Here is a 20,911-nt window from a genome sequence, read left to right on the forward strand (position 1 = left end):
ATATAATTTCATGATTGTAGATTTGAATCAATCTTAATTATTATTTTCACAATTTTCCCATGTAGTGTTGAACTTAGTAGTTTTCTCGGCTAATTTATTGCCCCACATTTGGTAATCATTTTTTCCCTTTCATGGATTTGTCTAATAAACATTTATTTCAAGATAAAATTTCCTTCCATAAATAAATTACTATATGTTTCTTTGATCGAGAGACTTAAAATTATTGCAAATCATTTTTTGTAAGGTCTTTGAATAATGTAAAGCTACACTTAGTTTCTTCTTCTTGTTGAATTCAACAATTTTTAAATCTTGTTTCTAACATTGGACTTATCACAGAGAATTGAGATAAGTGTTCTCATCTGGGTCAATTTGGAAGCATTTTCATTTAGCCTATAATGCTATTTCTAAAATCTTACCACTTGAAAGTTAAATCCCAAGAGGCTATGCACATACTACATGAGCTGCATAGAGATTTTATATTCTTTGGTTTGCGTATGGTATTTTGCTAAGGAAAATGTTATTGATCTCTAATTTATAGTTGGAAGCAGCTATGAAGTGGGAAGTTAAGTCCTAGAGCCTTCCTTGCATTGCATTTTGAAAGAAATTTTATCTTTTTAGTTCCCATTTTAACTTTAAAATCTTGTATAAAGATCCAGAATTCACAGAGGCTATTCTCGAGGATAACTTAGATGCTTTTCAAAACATTCTTAGGAGACACCATCAAGAAAGGTTGCAAAAAAATCACATACAACAGGAAGAATTAGTAAGTGATTTTTTTATTCTTTATTGACCTTGCACATTCTACTTATGGTTTTGAACTTCTAGGCTGTGCTTTTCTGAATGATGGTTTTCCTGGTGGAAAAATTAGTTCCTTGCTTGCTTTGGCATTTAGATTTTCCATGGTAGTGCTTATTGTGCTTAATGAATTCATTTCAAGTTTTCATGTATTCTTGTAGATGAATTAAATAAGTGATGTTTTTGTTTAAATAGGATATTGATTGTTTGTCTCTTTGTTTGTTGAAGAATTTGTTTTATCATGAAAAATCCTCTTTTCATTTTGGTATTTACTTAGAATGTGTAGCAATATGTAATTAGTACTTATATTAATTCTAACCTTCAACTTGAGACATACAAATTTTTTCTTGTTTAAGGTTTTGCCTCTTTTTTCTTTTCTAATTCTATAAGGGATTTATATGTGGTAGGCACTTCTTAATGCTGATCCTTTTGATATTGATGCAAAATGGAAGATTGAAGAAATGATTCGACAGGTATGAGTAATTTGATCATAGTGAAGATTATAGAAGATTCATAGAAGCATAAACTATATATTTTGTTATATATGGCTTGTACACAATCATAAATAGCATGTTGAATACATTATAGATAATAGTGAGTTAAATGGTTGCTTTAGTTAATTTACCTTACTGAAATGTATATGCATCCTTAAAGAAAAATCAATAGACCACAATGATCTAACTAAAGTGCTGATTTCTAGGAGCTTGAGGATCTGCCTATATTTAATGTTTGAAATCTGGCCATTTTTACTGGACCTAATAGGACCTCAGAAATCAATCTAGAGGAGAGGCCTAAAATTCATGACGTGTGATTACAAATTATAAAATTGCTTGTAGATAGACATTTCTTAAAGAAAGGTAGTACAAATTATATCCATATTTGTCCGTAGCTTCTTCAAAAGACCTTGGATAAGTATTTCTATGTAACTGAATCATTTCCATGATCATCTTCTGATGTTTTCTACAAATCTATTTTCTATAAATGAATTTTTTATTGATACATAATGATCTTTGCTATATAATTTATTTGATCGTCTATTTTATAGTCTGTATTGCAAATATATCACTGAAACTCCTACTCATTTCTAAAGCATTGTGAAATTACTAATCAAGATAGTTTGAGAATATATCCTAATAATAAAATGATTAGAATCAAAGAAATGATGCATCTTTAATATAATTTTGGTTCTGAAGTGCAATGTATTTCATATCTTTTGTCAAATCCAGTGGCCGACTTATTTTAAAAGCATCAATTTGTGTCTCTAATCCATTGTTGATCTTTCTTTAGCATTTATTTTCTTTAAGAAATCATGCAATGCTACCCCTAATTGCCTAAAATTGAAGAATTGCCCAGTGCATAGCCCTTAAATAAACAATGTTGAACAAGTTGAGATTAGAAACCTTATTCAACATGCTTTCATTTATTTTTTCCACTTCAACTTCTACATAAACACTCACATAGGGGATAGGATCCCACAACAAAGATGAAGATTGTCAGTCTATGGTGCAAGTTAATCAATGAGGATGAGTTCTTAAACCATATTGTATGATCAACAAATATGAAGTTCCTTACACCCTTCTAAGTATTTCAATATTCTTAGCTTCTTTGAGGCATTCTATACAATAGTTCACATGCCTTACCTATGATTTGACATTTTGCATGCATCCTGCACTCTCTCATCTAGCTGATGATGGATTATAGAGAGTGATCTGAAATGATGATGCTAAAAAACACACACAACCAAATCCAAAATGAACTTGACCAATACTTGGTAGAAACCACACCAAGAATTTTGAAAGTTTCAACCAACATATTGGTCAAAATTTCGACCAATGCCTGGTAGTTTTCTATAAAGCATTGGTTGAAATTTTGACCAATGCTTGGTAGAAATTGCAGCAAGAATTTTAAAAGTTTTTGACCAACATATTGGTCAAATTTTTCACCAACTAGTAAGTTGGTCAAAATTTCTATGAGAATTTTTTTGACCAACTAGTTGGTCAAAATGTCGACCAACTTGGGTTAAAATTTTGACCAATATTCTTCGAAAAATGAGGTCAAATGTACTAGTGAAAGTTGAGATACATACTAATTAGCATAATGTCACTCTTCATTGATGTGATGAGATGCATGTGAAGTTTGATGATAAGCTAGATTATGATGAGGTTGCATCCCTGAACATTAGTAAAGATGACTTGAGCAACCTATTCGTGAACCCAAAAATTGACATTAAAGTCAAAACCACCAAACCAAAATTGTCAATAAAATGGTGAACAAATGAGGCAATGCGTACTAACTATTGGGATCTCTAGTGGATGGTTTTTGATAAACCACAACACAACAATTTGGAAGTTCCCTTTTATTTTTTGAGAAAATTGCATGTCGAGTTTGTGCTTTGGAGAAAAGTGAACTATTGGAGCATGAGGCCCAACCAGGGCATTGGATTAGGAGTACCCCATAATAGACCATTTATATGGAGGAAGAAAGTAGTCACCTATGTCCCCCCCACTAATATCTCCCCCCTCCTCTAACTTACAACATCTTGATGTGAATGTAGAGGCTACCTTAGAGGCTATTAGAGTCATTCACTCATTGAGTTCTTTATTGGTTTCCTAGACTAGGTGAGTGTTTCTTCCCTGTGTTGATGATGCTACCATAATTTCATTAGCTAGCAGCTCACATGTTTGTGTGCCCCACATTTTCATTACATGAAAGAGCTTATGCCTGGGTCCCTTGACTCATTCTTGTGCATATCAATATGTATTTTGAGAGGAGGATGCAACAAACTTGGGTATAGATGCTAGAGCATCTCATGATGAGGCATCTCATGCAAAAGGTGAGGAGGGGAAATCCAAGCCATGGTCTCCTTGTGTCATTGTAATTATATAAATTTTATTTCACAACATAGTTAATTGAAAATGATTTTTTTAATTAGATTAATTTTAACAACTGTGCACAAACACATTGTACATGCTTATGTGATTGAAACATTGAACTAATAATCAAGGAGAGGATGATATAGGTAGATGAGTCCATGCTCTCAATCATTTAATTTGGCCTCGAGACATCCATGGTATAAATTGTGTTACAAATTTTTATTAATTTCCTTATTTATACTAAATTCTATGTGGTTTCTCATCTTGATTTTTTCTTATAGGTTTCACCTATTGCTAGGAGGAAAAATGAGGGGACTAAGGCATGCCACATTGATAAGGGGAAGGTAATGATGTCTGTTAAGAGATAAAGTGTAGATGCAAACTTTTAAGTTTTGTGTATTAATTTTTTTTATTACATTCTTTCTTGTATAAGACTTGGCCATTGGTGATGACTCCACATAGATTCGGCACCATAGACCCTCAAACATTTCTATTTATAGTCAGAGCCCTGTTGTATGTATATTAATAATTTCTTTGTTATTTTAATTTTATTCATAAAATTATATAAAAGTAGTTGTCATGATTTTTAACAATTATGCTCTTGACTCCCATAGGAAATACTTGTTACAATGGAGGGAGGATGTTAGAGTTTCGTATCTTTGCTAATGCAGTTGATACTTCCAAAGGAAATGTCACCATAACTAAGTTGAATGTGAATTTAAAATGATTATGTTATACATTTATTATGCTATCAACAATAATGTTATAATAAATCTTAGATCAATCTCACAAACTTGTACAAACATATATAGATTGGAGCTAGCAATGCTCAACTTTTGATGAGGACATATGTGATGACTCCTATCACTCAAGGAAGTCATAAAGAGAGGTATCTATGAGATTTTTAAATTGAAAATTTTCATTAAATGATTGATCAATATGTATTTGAGTAAATTTGTGTTTGATATATGCACAAATCATATAAATTAATTAGTCTAATTTGGGGTTTCACTTTTTCATGCAGGAGTTATCAAACCCAAAGAGCACATTAAAGAGGCTATATTTTGATGATCCAATAGCATCATAGGATGTTATATATAGTACTTTTGAGATGCCTCATGGAACTTTTTAGATGGCATGTACATGTGCCATGTTGTATCTAGAAACTTTAATATGTATGTATGTATGTATATATGTATGTACGCGCGCGCGCACACACACACACACACACACACACACACACACACACACACACACACACACACACACACACACACGAAGTATTAGATAGTAGCCAAAAGAAAGGGGGGCTGACCTTAGAGTACAAAAAGGCTAAAGGATCAGCTGGAGATTACCTCCTATCTATCTAACTAATACCACTTTTATACTTTAAAAAAAAAATTAAAGACAAGCTCCCAACCAAAGAAACCCTTACCATCAGTCCTATTTCTAACTAGCAAATAAAATAGAAAAACATACCAACAACAAGGAGACATATTTTTGCTATTAGTCCAGTACCTGATCATATACATATATAAAAATACCTATAGGGCACCAAGTTTAGTGTGATCCAAAACATAAAAACCAAAAAAATTAGAGCTAGGGCTAGTCGATTGCTTTCTTTCTCCATTCCTTGTTTCTTCTTTTCCTTAGGGTCCTCCCTATTCAAGTCCACCCCCTCCTCTTTGATAGGTTTATCAAGGAGCATCTTCAGCCAATCCTCCACCAAGAAACCATAAATGGAGAGGGTAATCTCTCTCTCCTTGCCCAAATCCTTCTCATCCTTGTTCACTTGCAGGAAATAGAGAGTGGTGGTAGAAAAGTTCATGACCTTCATGGAGAATTCTACCAAGGTGTCAAATTTTTGGCAAATTCCAATGTGGTTATCTATGATCTCCTTCATCAAATGCTCCAGCCTTTCCAATTGAGCCTTTATTTGGCTCTATCCATGGCTATGTTTCCCTTTCTTCCCCCCACCTTTGGGAGTGCCTTTCAATGTGATTATCTATGATCTCCTTCATCAAATGCTCCAGCCTTTCTAGCTGAGCCTTTATTTGGCTCTATCCATGGCTATGTTTCCCTTTCTTCCCCCCACCTTTGGGAGTGCCTTTCATGGGGGAGGTTATGTCCTCCCCTACTTCTAGTTAGGGACGTGATGACTTCCAAGGTGTCCAAGATGTGTGAGGGACTAGGTGGGCTAGAGACTGCCTTCTTTCTAGTGTCCTAACCTATGGCCTCTTCCTCTTGGTGGGATTTTTATCACTCTTGGAATTTAGGGGGGAACTTGAATTTCTCCATTTGGAGTCATTTACTAGCTCTCTGAGTAGTTTTCTTACTCCTTATGTCTTTATTAGATTTAATGTGGCTTATTTTTACCTCCGAACTAGGGCTTTTTTGGCTCTTTTATGGTTTGAGCCAAGGATATGGCCCATGGAGATTTGGGGAATAATATTATCCAATAGGTTGATGAGAAGTAGTGGGTTTAAGGCAAGGTGGTGTTTGTAAAATTTGTGCATGAAACCCTAGTAGATGATATAAAAGGGTTTGCCTTCCTCTTTCTTTTTTCTAGCCTTAACGAAATAGTTTTCCAGGGGATACATGATAAAGTATGAAAAACAAATCAGATCATGGTTCCTAAAATTGTAGAATTGGAAAATGGTAGTAATACAGTACCTTGAACCACTCTTCAAGGGTTCAATATACCTCATAATGATGTAGCAAATCACATTCCAGGGCTCCAAAAGATCCCACCTAGAAAATACACCACATATGCAAACCAACACCTCATTAAATTTAAAGAACTTTCTCAGACTAGTTTCATCATTCACCCTGGCCAAATTGCACCAATTCTTACATTCCAGGGAAAACCCTATGACCCTAGCAATAATATCCTTCGTGATTTCAAATGCCATCCCATTGATGTTCAATTTTCTATCATTCTAAGAGATGATGAATCGCATTGAGATGTGCTCATCATGATTTTCCATTCCTTCCTTTAATGATAGTAATCCTCCTTGAAGATAAACCCAAGCAACCTCACTCTTTTTGCTATAAGCCTCAACCTCCACTAGCTCAATGCGGTCATTGGCACCCATTTCTTACCTAACTCAACCACTAATTTCTCAGATTTTTCTGACATTCCCTTATTATAGACCAAATTTTGGTAGTTCAAATAGATTAAATAAATCATACCCAAGCTAAAATTATTAAGACAACCAAAACCCATCATAATATTGCAAGGTTTTCCATAAATTGAAAAACCTTTTTCAGTGGCACGTGTGATCAATACCTTTCCTTCCTAAATTAATCATTGCCAGCTGTAGTTGGAGTCGAGTTAGATTAAAGTTTCCTTGTCATCTAGATTTTTTAGTTTTTAACATCTAAATAGATCCATGCCACTCATCCTTTTCTTGAAGTAATTAATGTTCATGGTGAGAGGACCATAAAAGAAAATCCTCATAGAATCTTGCCAAAATTTAACTTTATGAAAGAAAATCCACTGGCCTTCCCGCCCACGTGGATTCATAAAGGTGCGCCACCTTTTGTAATGATTCATACAATTTTATGAGAAGTACGCTCACATTCCATCATCACTTGAGTTGATGATGGAGTTCGATTGACATCCTCCCATTCAATTATTTGGATGATATGATGGCCAAATTTCACCAACTCATCTGCTACTCCATTTCCTTCATGGTAATTGTGGTCCACGTGGATTTCTTTACATGCCTCCATCATTTTACAAATTTCCTCTATTATTGTTTTGATCTTCTAGCTACCCTGGTCATCTCCTTTAACTAGCTTAATAATCAACATAAAATCCTCCTCAATTTCCAATTTATTAATACCTCTAGCTCTCATAATTCTTAATCCACATAGAAGAACTTGAGCTTCCACTTTGTTGTTCAAACCCCCTCTATAGTTCCCAATATAAGTAACCACCAAATCCCCCATACTATTCTAGAAGACACCCCTAGTTGCAATGCTTCCAGCCATGGCTGACCCATCAAAAAGCAATGGCTAACCCATCAAAATTAAGTTTTATCCATGTTTCAGGAGGGGGGTGCCACACTATTCTATGCCTAGCCATAGCTTTGGATTAATAAAATTGTGCATCCCACTACATTCCTTTAAGAGCAACCTGTTGGACCACTATTGAACTGGTAGTGGCTTTGTCATTAAAGATTTTGTTATTTTTCTCCTTCTATATTTTCTATGAGACATATAAGGGGATTATTCTCCATAAGGTTTTTAGATATGGATGATTCAACGACCCATCCCAGTGTACAAATTGATGTAAGTTCACATTAACACACCACTGGACCTCCCATAATGTAAGGATCCCACTCCAAACATCCAACACAAAAGGGTAGTGGATGAGAAGGTGTGGGATAGATTTCACTTCTTTGTAACATAAAACACAATAGTTAGCTAGCTGACACCCTCTCCTTTGTAGATTATCAATGGTGAGGATAGTCTCATGTAAGGCTGCCCACCAAAATAAATTTATCTTTGGTAGGATCCATGGGTCCCAGACCCTCCTCCAATCCCCCTAGGCTACATCCCCCCTTAGACAAAAAAAGGTGAGCTGATTTCACCATGAAGTCTCCAGAGGGGATAAGTCTCCAAACTAAAGAGTCATCAACTGGGGTGGAAGGAATTTGATAACTCTAGAGATCTTTTAGTTCTTGAGAAAGCCTCGTCCCAGTAAACTCCTGATTATGAATTCTTCTCCATTGTCTATCAAAGGTGAGATAGCTTTGAGTCAGAGTACCATTATGTCTAGTGTAAGTCTCACACAAGGGTTGAAACCTAGTGTGAATGAGGGGGTCATTTTGAAGCCATTGGTCTTCCTAGAAGTCAATACTATTTCCATTCCCCATAATCTAGTGAGTACCCATCTTCAAATTTTTTTGGGTGTGCGCTACATTATTCTAAATTTTTTTTATATTATAAATTACTAACATTTTTTGTGCATATGTATATTATTCATGTTTATGTAATCTTGTCTAAAATTTAGCTTGAAGTTTGATAATTGAATGTATGTTTAGTATTTTCATTTAAGTTATTTTAATTTTTTCATTGTATGTAGTGGGGGAAGCATTGGATTTGGAAAGCTAGTAGGTGGTTCACTTGGATGACTTAGACCAAATGAAGGCATGAGGAGCCTAAAAGATCACAAATCAATGTAAGTTGGGTCATTAGTGTGTAACAAATATAAATCGATTGATGAAAGGTCTATGTATACAATGTTGGCATGGTGAGGCAAATGGCCCTACAAGGGTCCCTATGCAATTAGGTGAGGATGTGTCATCTTTGAAAGGTTTAAAGGGAGTGAAAGTGTGTAATAAGGCCATACTTGGTCATGAAATGATGTAACAAATGTATTTATTGTATAATATTATCAATAGTTTCTAGTTGTCAACAAGGCCTATAACGACAAAGTCATAAGTTAGTAGTGATTCAATTGTTTTGAAAGAACATGAAATAAAGCCATCAACAAAAGTCCTAGTAAATTATAACTGTGAAAAGGATCATACTTGTTAAGGTTTTCAACTTGACAACATTATATTTTTTAGTTAGTGGTGAGTCAATATTTAATATGAAGTTAAGAGACCATAGTCAATTTGGGGTAGGCACAAACGTTCTATCAACTCAATGACCAAGAAGAGGTTGTCAATAGGGTTCATCTTGCCCATTTGGAGCTAAATTAGACAAATTGATGCCATGATGCATGGTTTGAAAGATATGCACTGCAACACCATTCAAGTGATCTCCAATGCAAGATTTGGCATCAAGAAAGACTATTGTGCCAAATGTAAAAAATATGCTATCTCCCAAAAACTGAGAGAGGATATTATAGAACTTAGCAACATGCTCATGTAGCATCTAATAGTTCATCCATACTCCTCATGAGATTTGAGCTATGACCCTCTTATAATTGTTGTCCAATATTACATTGGGCACCTTGGGTACACTTTAGACCAAGGTGGTCACAAATGTTCTCTCAAATAAAGAACCAAGACCAAATTATCACTAGGGCTTAACCACCCATCCAGAGCTAAAGTATTAGATGAATCAATGCCACATTGCATGGTTTGAAAGATATGCACTATGACACAATTCAATTGATCTCTGCTACAAGATTTCTCATCAAGTGAAACTTTTGTGCCAAATGTAAATGCGTTTGAATCTCCCAAAATAGAGAGAGGTTATTTTAGACATCAAAAACATGTTCCTTTAGCATCTAACAGTTTATCCATACCCCTCACGAGCTTTGAGATATGGCTCAAAAAATTGCTGCCCAATATTACTTTGGAAACCTTGGGTACACACTTTGGACTAGGGGGGGCATGAACATTCTTTTTGACTCAAGAAGCCAAAAAGGGTTGTCACTAGGGTTCACCTATCCATAGGGAGCTAATGGAATAGATGAATCAATGCCATGATGCATGGTTTGAAAGATATGTACTGCGACACAATTCATTTAATCTTCACTAAGAGATTTGGAATCAAATAAGAATGTTGTGACAAATGTTACTGAATTTGAATCTCCCAAAATTGAGAGAGGTTATTGTAGAACCTGACATCATGGTCATGTAGCATTTTAGTTTTTCCATACCCCTCAAGAGCTTCAAGCTATGGCCCTATGAAAATCACTTCCCAATATTACTTTGGGCACCTTGGGTACACTTCAAACTAGGGTGGGCACAAAAGTTCTATCTACTCAATGACTGAGACATAGTTGTCACTAGGGTTGACCCACCAATCCAAAGCTAATAGAGAAGATGAATCAATGCCACACTACATGGTTTAAAAAATATGCACTGCAACATAATTCAACTAATCTCTACTACAAGATTTGGCATCAAGTGATATTCTTGTGCTAAATATAAACATTTTTAAATATCCTAACACCAAGAGAGGTTATTGTAAACCTAGCAAACACTTTCTTATAGAACCCAACACTTTGTACATACCACTTACGATATCTGGGCTATAACCCTTTGAAAGTCATTGCCCAATATTATTTTGGTCACCTTGGATACACTTCAAAGCATGGTGGGCATAAATTTTCTATTAACTCAATGAAAAAGATGTGGTTGTCACTAATAAACTCACCTGCCCATATGGAGCTAATAGATAGATGAATCACTGTCATGATGCATGGTTTGAAAGATATGCATTGTAACACAATTCAATTGATCTCCATTGCAAGATATGGCATCAAGAGAGATTTTTGTGCTAAATGTAAATGAATTTGAATCTCCCAAAATTGATAAGAGGCTATTTTAGACCTCATAAACATGATTTTTTAGCTTTTGGTAGTTCATTTGTACCTCTCACGAGCTCCAAGCCATGGCCCCCTAAGAATTACTTACCAATATTGCTTTGGGAAACTTGGGTACAGTTTGGATAGGGTGTGCGTGAATGTTCTATCGACTCAATAACTGAGATGGGGTTGTCAATAGAGTTCAACCACCCATTTAGAGCTCATGGAGTAGATGAATCGATGGCACAATTCATGATTTGAAAGATATCCACTATGACACAATTCAACTAATCTCTACTACAAGATTTAACATCAAGCGAGGTTGTTGTGCAAAATGAAAATGAATTTGAATCTCCCAAAAATGAGATAGGTTATTGTAGAACTTGGTAACCTAATCTTGTAGCGTCTAAATTTTCATCTATAGCTCTCATGAGATTTGAGATATGGCCCTCTAAAAATTGCTGCCTAATATTGCTTTGGACTCATTGGGTACACTTCAGACCAATGTGGGTGCAGATGTTTTGTAGGCTCAACCACCAAGATAGGGTTGTCACTAGGGTTCACCTACCCATCTGACACTAATAGACTAGAAAAATCAATTCCAAAATGCATGGTTTGAAAGATATGCATATGCGATTCAATTCAACTAATCTCCACTAAAAGATTTGGAATCAAGCAAGATTTTTGTGCCAAATGCAAACAATTTTCAATCTCCCAAAAATTGAGAGAGGTTATTATAGACCTCAAAAACATAGTCCTATAGCATATGATAGTTTGTTCATACCCCTGACAAGGTCTGAGCTATGGCCCTCTGGAACTCACTGCCCAATATTTCTTTAGTCACATTAGGAACACTTTGGACCAAGGAGGGCACGGACATTCTATGGACTCAATGACCAAGACAAGGTTGTCACTAGGGTTCACTTGGCCATTCAGAGCTAATAGAGAAGATGAATCAATGCCATGAAGCATGGTTTGAAAGATATGCACTATGGCACAATTAAAATGATCTCTATTGCAAGATTTGGCATCAAGCAATATTTTTGTACCAAATGTAAACAAATTTAAATCTCCCAAAATGGAGAGAGGTTATTTTAGACCTTGACATCATGGTCCTATAGCATAGACAATTTTTCCATACCCCTCACAAGCTCTGAGCTATGGCCGTCTGAAAAATGGCTGCCCAATATTGCTCTGGACACCTTGGGTACACTTTGGACTAGGGTGGGTGCCAACATTATATTGACTCAATGGATGAGATAGGGTTAATGTCACTAAGGTTTACTCTTCAATCCAGAGCTAACATAGCAAACAAATTGATGCTACAAAGTACTATTTAGGGACAACTGACAACTTTGATGCTTACACTACTTAATTTAATTACTTTTACCACTTTGACTAATATTTTACTAATTTAGGGACTAAGAGGCAGAATGCTTCACCTTATGTCTAAATTAATTAAATCAAGGAGTTTGCATTTGCAATTTTTCATATTATTCATCATTGTATGTATTCAAAAAAAAAAATTATGAATTTATATGTTCACCATGTATAAATATGTTAATAAATGAAAAAGGTATTAATACATGTGCATCCTTGAGAAACCCAAGTCGCTATGTAAATATACATTGTATATATTATAATGTACAATCACATCAACGATATGGGTTTTAAACATAGATACACAACTACCAAAAAGGCTAGACTCAAAAATAATATAAATGTCTCTATTTTGCTCATCAAAATGCATCTAGGTCCATGCAATTCTCTTCTTGATGACATCTACATTCCACTAGCATAAAAAAATCAGTATTAGAGTCCTATTATAACAAATAAATAATGATAAATACAAAAAAAGTAACATATACTCCAAAGTACGTTAGAGGAATTTCATACATCCATCATATTTGTAACCCCTGCATTTTGAAGGCATGAGGATAAGACCACTTAATTGGAAAAATAATATATATTTTTTCATTCACTTAATCATTATGAACACAACAAACTAAATGAAGCCAAAAACATAAGGAAGAGTGCACCATGGACTTTACCGTCAATTTGTTTGCACTAATCAAGTGTGTTTGACCACTTTTGATGCATTTCATGACAACATATGTCCCTAAGGTCCTAGGACCCTTAGGGACATATTATAATTGTTCATATGGGTTGAAAGGCATCATAGGATAACCTATGACCCCTTTCAATACATTTCATGAAAACATATGTTCCTAGGGGCCCTAGGAACCCTGGGGACTTATTTCATTAGTTTGAATGGGTGAAAAGGGGTCATAAGACAACCTATGATCCCTTTAATTGCATTTCATGACAACATATGTCTATAGGGGTCCTAGGACCCCTAGGGACCTATTTAATTTTTTTGAATGGGTTGAAAGAAGTCATAGAATAACCTATTACCCCTTTCAACATATTTCATGACAACCTATGTCCCTAGGGGTCCCAGGGCCCTTAGGAACCTATCTCATTTTTAAAAATGGGTTGAAAGGGGTCATAGGATAACCCATCACCCATTTTGATATATTTCATGGAAAAAATGTCTCTAGGGGTCATAGGACACCTAGGGACCTATTTCTTTTGTTTGAATGGGTCGAAAGGGGTCAAAGGGTAACCTATGATCCCTTTTGATTTATCTCATTACAAAATATGCCTCTAAGGGTCCTATTACCCCTAGGGAACTATTTCATTTGTTCAAATGGGTCAAAAGGGGTCATATGATAGCCTATGACCTCTTTTGATGCATTGTATGAAAACATATGTCCATAGGAGTCCTATGACCCCTAGGGAACTATTTCATATGTTCAAATGGGTTGAAAGGGGTTGTAGAATACCTATAACTCCTTTAAAGATATTTCATGACAACATATGTCCCTAGGGGTCCTACAACTCCCAGGGACCTATTTCATTTGTTTGAATGGGTCAAAATGGGTCATATGACAACCTATAACCCTTTAAGGCACATTTCATGACAACATATATCCCCAAGGGACCCCTAGGGACCTATTTCATTTGTTCAAATGGATCAAAAAGGGTCATAGGATAACCTATGACCAATTTCAAATCATTTCATGACAATATATGGCCTTGGGGGTCCTCAGACCCCTAGGGACATATTTTGTTCATTTAAATGGGTCAAAATGGGTCATAGGCTATCTTATGATCCCTTTTGATACATTTCATGATAAATATGTCATTAGGGGTCGTAGGTCCCCTAGGGACATATTATAATTGTTCATATGGATAAAAAAGGGTCATATTATAACCTATGACCCCTTTCAACATATTTCATGACAACATATTTCCAGGACCCATAGGGACCTATTTCATTTTTTTGAATAGTTTGATCCTATGACCCTTTTTGACATATTTTATGACAACATATGTCCCTAGGGGTCCTAGGACCCCTAGGGACCTGTTTCATTTATTCGGATGGGTTGAAAAGGGTCATATGATTACCTATGACCCCTTTCAAAGTATTTCATGACAACCTATTTCATTTGTTGGAATGGGTCAAAATGGGTCATAGGTTGTCCTATGACCCCTTAAGACACATTTACGGTCATATCAAATGGGTCTTAACTCACATATTATCATATAAAATGGGCAAAAGGTGGTCATCTAGGATTCATTATGACCTCCTTTGGCCAATTAGAAGCATATTGTACTAAAAAAATATAACTATACAATATATTATATTGTACTAAAATATAAAAACAATATAATACATTTTGTGATATAATATATAATAATATATATCATATTATAACATATTATATTATATAATAACATATTCCAAGTTATCTATTAATACCCTAAAGAGATACCACTTCCTCATGATATGATATTATAATGTATAATATAATATTCTTTATTATTATATATTATAATATATTATATTATAACATATGATATTATATTGTAATTGAAGGATTTGATGAGAACAAATCCATAGATCCAGTAGAACACCTGCAAGCAAGGGTTTGGCTCTAAAAATATGCAAGAATTTATTATCAGACCTAAGAAATGAATATAAATTTACAATTGATCAATCCTTATAGAAGGAGATTGTAACACCTAATAGGGAAACCCTAAGAGATAAATGAGTAATATTTAATTATTAAATGGTAATGCATGTGCATAAAGGAAAATCTTAAGGAGGGAGTAAAGGTAATTTAATAAAATTAATCCTTTACTCTACCACCACCCTTAAGATGAGGAACAATGCAACCACAAACAATGCATAAAAAGAAAGGAAACTACAATACTAAAAGAAAAGAATGGGTCCTAGCATCATGGCCTGACAAGGTACCTAACACAACCAAATCTTTGAAAAATGGAGAAATAGGGAAAACCATGTGGGAAAAACCCTACTCCAGAAAGAGATAGAAGAATGCTAAAAATACAAGAAGGAAGGAAGGACTCATCACTATGACCCCCCAAGGACAACTTTCTTCACCCCAAGCATAGAATGCAGCTGGAGATACTGCATAGATGCAAAAATTTTAGTGAAGATGTATGTAACTTTCTCAAAAGTGGGAATATACTCCAGGCTAAGAGAGCCATCTTGAATCAAATTCTTGATGAATTGTGTGTGAAGCTCAATGTGCTTGGTCTTCTGATTCTCAACTGTGTTGTGGGAAATATTTATAGCAATCTAATTGTCCCACCAAAGAAAGGTGAAACCTTGAGGGGGAAATCCAAACTCTGTTATCAACTATCAAAGTCATAAAATTCCTGACGAGAGAGCACAAATGTCTAGTATTATGCCTCTATAGATGATAATGTGTGAGAATGCTACTTGTTACAAGTCCATGTGATAGGACTAGAACCAAGACATAAAATGAAATGAGAAATAGACTTGTGATCATCAATATCACTAGCCCAATCTAAGTTTGTATAACCAGCAATGTGAGGTACTCCTAATGTGTAGTGAATGCTATAATATTTAGTACCCTGAATGTACCTAAAAATACATTTGATGTACCACAAAGGAAATGTTAGGATGTGTGTGTATTAGGGACAAAAAACTACCCACAAGTTGTCTATAGGAAGTGGAATCCGCTATAGTAGAGAAAGTGGTAGATAAAAAAAAATCTGACTAAAAAGGTACGAGAGTAGGCTTGCAATCAAGCATGTCGAATCTCTGAAGCATATTAAGAGCATAATTTTGCTAGAGTATGGCTATTCCATCTAAAGACTAAACAACCTATAGGCCAAAAAAATAATGCAGTACTCCAAGGTCTATCATCTCAAATCTCTTTCTCAAAGAAAATTGAACACTTTGAATAATGGAGGATGAGCAACCTGTAATGATGAGATCATTTACATAAAGAAAAATTATCGATAAGTCATTCCCATGATGTTGAATGTATATTGTAGGATTGGAATGACACAAAGTGAATTGTGGAGCAAGCAAGAAGGAATCCATCTTCGCATACCAAGACTGAGGTGTTTGTTTGAGACTATATAAAAACCTCCAAAGCTTGCATACCAAAGAAGATTCCTACACAAAACCATGAGGTTGCTCCATATAGATCTCCTCATTTAGGTCTCCATGCAAAAAGACACCGTTCATGTCCATCTGAAAAATTGTTCATCCTTGTGAAGCTGTAAGAGAGTACAAGGTGAATATAATTCATCTTGGCAACATGATAAAACATCTTGGAGTAGTCAATGTCCTCAACCTATGAAAATACCTTTGCAACAAGACATGTCTTATACCTATAAATAGAACCATCTATAATATACTTGGTACAATACACCCACTGGAACCAAACCGACTTTCTTCCTTTCAGAAGAGGACAAAGATCCCAAGTGTGGTTCTTCATAAAAGAAGAGTACTCCTCATCCATAACCCTCTCCCAATTTAAATGTCCTATTTCATGTGAAAAACCCTATGGATCATTTGAAATGGTATGACTCAAAAGTCTAGTACAAGATGTTGCAACATGAGTGTGACAAGAATTTGAAGGATCTTCTACCATAGACCCAACTACATCAACAATATCACAAGATCACTTGGGAACCCCTAGAACATCAAGGGAAGGAGGGGAAGGTGGATCATCATCAAAATCTTCCTCCAAGTATAAATAATCCTATAAAGAAGAGGAGAAAGTACTAGGTAGTAAAGGAAATGCAGATGATGGAGGCTCCATCAAAAGATAACACTCATCAAACTAGACATCTCACTGAAATACAACCTCTCTAAAATTAGGATCAAATAACCTATATGCCTTCACATCCTCATAACAGCCAAATGATGTGAGTGATTGGCTTTTCCTCTCCATGGATTTCCATTGTGCATCTAAAATAAATGCCCAAGCCTCACTACCAAAAGTACAAAATGTAGAAATATTAGGCTTGACATGAGTTTAGGCCTCCTTAGGAGTCAAATTTCATAATGCCTTGTAAGGCATCTAATTTTCAATATAGGTGGCACAATTGATAGCCTCATCTAAAAAGGAAGGACTCATATCTCGAGACTATATCATACAACTAGCCATCTCTTGTAATGTTATGTTCTTTCTCTTAGGAACCCCATTCTACTAAGGGGTATGTTGAACTATGAACTGATGTTGAAAACCATGCTCAGTGCAAAAAATCTCTAAAAGATTGATTCACATATTCCCTGCCATTGTTAGTGCATATACACCTAATCGAAAGACCAGATTGCTTCTCCATAAATGTCTTATAGATGCAAAATGAATCAAAGACATCACACTTGTGATTCAAAAAGTGCACCCATGTGCATCTAGAGAAGTCATTTATGAAGGTAAGTACATAGCATGCACGAAAAAAAGATGAAGTGGGGAAAGGCATAAGATCACTATGTATCAACTCTAATGGTGCCTTAACATGTGTGGATCTCCTTGCCAGAAAAGGATCTTTGTGATGCTTTTCAAGTGCACAACCTTGACAGACATCATTAGTACAAGAGATCTAAGGTAGGTCTCAACATAACATATCATCTGACAAAAACTCTTGACATAATATATATAGTTCCTTATATATAAATATGTTTTCCTCTTCGATGTATGACCTAATTATGGTTTTAGAAACTTCTACACTTGGCATTTGATCAATATATAGAATCTAAATTCATCATTATTATCTCACTTATCTTCCTTTTATTTCATTGGTTAAACTTTTTTTCTTGAAATCTAAAAGGTCATGGAACAATCCCACAAAATCATTTGAAATCTTCTCCTCAATCCATATAAATTTATTTCCACTTGGTAGAGTAGAAACACCTTGATTTCTATGGAATCTCTAACTCTTATGTTCACCCTTTGAATCCTGGTAAACTCCTTGTTCTAGTATGGTAATGATGTTGTCATTTAGTACTCACTTGGCTCAATAATATTTACTTGGCTTGGTGCACATGTCACTCAGTCTCAACTGACTCAGTAGTTCTTCTATCCAATCTTCTCAGTTTCCAATATACGCACTCGATATTTATATAGTGGTTCGATAACTATGTTAACCAACTATACTATCTAATACTCACATACCATACTTTTTGTATTAATGACAACATATGAATTCTTATAGGAGTAACATAAGATTCCTTGTCAAAAATGACCTAATTCTCTAATACCAATTGTTAAGAAGTTGAGTCCACACACAACTAAGGAGTAGGTGGGGGTGAATTAGCTATCTCCAATTAAACATATAACCAAAATTAAAATATGAACTCTAATAGTTAAAATAATAATGTAAAACAATAGAAACCATGCAACATAAAAAAATGATTTTTTAAAAAAAAATTGTAGAAACACTTGATTAGAGGGAAAAACCTAGTTGGGATTGTACCCATAGTATAGTGTACTAATATATAAATTCCATAAGAACGGGTGTGACCCTATTAGGATTCAAATACAATGCACATTTAGTACAACCATCCCCATTAGATAATATATTCCGATAAGGAGACCTTGAACCCTTTTTTAGAAGGCTTCAACACTATTAAAGACTTACAAGGAAATAATGAGACCCATTGCGCAAATGCTCCAACAAATGCGAAGAATAAATCTTTAGGATAACATATCCAAATTAACCAATTGATTGATCTGTAACTTTCTTACCAAAATAGTTTGTTTGAATCTCACCATTATCATCCAACTCTATCAAGTTTATTTACCTTGATCATCCAACATTAGAGATTGCATCCACAATACTCATTATGATCATACAACTATATCCCCACCAAGGAAATTATCTTTCCTTTATACTCTTACAAATAGTGTATTAGGTGACCTTGTTAAGGATTCCCCAATGTAGAATTAATTAAATATGTCCATGCTAAGGAATAAACATGTTCATGTGCATTGTTACAAATGAAACAATATAGTTCTCACACATTACAAGATAAATATTACATTTTATAATGATAAATTAAACTACTCCTTAACACTATTAGTTGCTAGTGAAATACACTGCACATTTTACAACAATGAGCTTTCTAGAATAATCCAAATGCCTTTCTATCACAAAAATACATGCATGAACAAGTATTTTAGCATGATTGAAGCTCACTAATGTTAATTCCACCTCACGAATAAGATATAAGAAAAATATTGCCATCTCTATATCAATAATTCATGTACGTTGGTCTACTACCAATCTTAACCAAACATAATGTGACTCATCCAAAATTGAACATAATATATTACTAGCATATACATGATGTCCATACTCATTCTTCTACAAATATATATAAGATTATATAGCTTAACATGTCATACACTAGCTTTTCTGTCTTAACAATCATCTTGTAATATAGAAAATCTAAGTTTATCATGATCATATAAATATATGTCATCATCAATGACAAAACTCATCAATATAATACATAATAGATACCCAAGTTTCTTCCTCTACCACAAGTTCCATATAGGTTAACTCATCCCATAAAGACAAGAATACTAATATCTATTCTTATCATCTTGTTGAGGACATAGTGGAACTCTTGGAGTATTCAACTTTGACTAGTTGGTAGAATTTAGGTGGACCCCAAAGAATTATTTTCCCAACTCCCATCATTTTCCATTTTCCATCCCTTATCCAAAATCCATATTAGTTACTGTGGTGATCCTTATGTCGGAAATATGGTTAGTTAGGTTTTGATGGTTGTCATTTATGGAAACATATACTCAACATTTCATTTATGCATTTAGAGACATAAAATTGTCTAAGTATTACACAATTTTTAGGAGTACAATGAACAGATCTTAACAATATAGATAATGCACAGAGAACTAGCTTATGTGCAGTTGAGGAATGGTTTCTAACATTGTCATGATGATGTGTACTAGTGTTCATGTGTGTACAATTAGTACGATGCAATTTACAATAAGTCTAAATGTGCTAGTATTTAACATTGCAAAATAGAGCATAACAGAAAATAGAGTTGTACAACTTTAGGAATTGTTTTGGTTTCAAAATAATTACTAGGTCATGTTAAGTTGACTATGTGAATTTATGATTTTATATTATGTCAATCATGTGAAGACATGGAAGCCAATTGAGAAAAAATTTGTGAATGCACAACATATAAGTAAATATCTTATGTTGCATAGATAACATGAAATTGTGTTGCACAGTGAATGTGTGTAATGCATAGATATTGATGAGACCAAAATTTGCCTTTATTTTATGATCTTTAAGATACTTTGATGATAATCTATTTATCTTTGTTAAAACATTTATGGACTTATGTTTACCGAACCTATGATAAAACTATGGGGTAGAAACTATGCCATCTTTTTCTAATATTATACATAGTATGCAGTATTTCATATAGTTATCAAAATGTGTGTTCTTATATTTGAATTTAATTTGATAAATGTTTATTTGAAAACATGTTTTGTGTTATAACTAACCTATTAATGAAGACTGAAAGATGATTGGAGGAATTCAAAAGCTAAGCATCAACAACATTTAAGGAGAACAAAAC

This window comes from Cupressus sempervirens, chromosome 6, assembly GCF_028749045.1.
Source record: "Cupressus sempervirens isolate cs-2001-9-10 chromosome 6, ASM2874904v1, whole genome shotgun sequence".
NCBI classification, from domain to species: domain Eukaryota; kingdom Viridiplantae; phylum Streptophyta; class Pinopsida; order Cupressales; family Cupressaceae; genus Cupressus; species Cupressus sempervirens.